The sequence below is a fragment of the Lupinus angustifolius genome, chromosome LG09 (genome assembly GCF_001865875.1).
Source record: "Lupinus angustifolius cultivar Tanjil chromosome LG09, LupAngTanjil_v1.0, whole genome shotgun sequence".
In the NCBI taxonomy this organism is placed as follows: domain Eukaryota; kingdom Viridiplantae; phylum Streptophyta; class Magnoliopsida; order Fabales; family Fabaceae; genus Lupinus; species Lupinus angustifolius.
In genome coordinates, this window is record NC_032017.1 from 16,467,245 (window position 1) to 16,467,685 (window position 441).

The following is a 441-nucleotide window of genomic DNA, read 5'->3' on the forward strand; positions in this document are numbered from 1 at the left end:
CTTCTCCTCCTCTTCCTCATCCTCATCCTCATCCTATCCTCCTCGTCATCTTCACCCTCATCCTCATCGTATCTTCATCCTCTTCCTTATCGTATCATCATCCTCATCCAATCCGTGTCCTCATCCTCATCCTATCCTCATCCTCATCCTATCCTCATCCTATCCACGTCATCATCCTCATCGTCCTGCTCTTCCTCATCCTCATCCTCATCCTCATCCTTCTCCTCATCCTCATCCTATCCTCCTCCTCATCCTAGTCCTATCCTCGTCCTAATCCTCATCCTTATCCTATCCTCTTCCTCATCCCATCTTTCTCCATATCCTCATCCTATCCCATCTTTGTCCTCATCCTCATCCTCATCCTCATCCTATCCTCCTCCTCATGCTCATCCTCATCCTCATCCTCCTCCTCCAACTCCTCGTCATAACCTCGTTCTCATC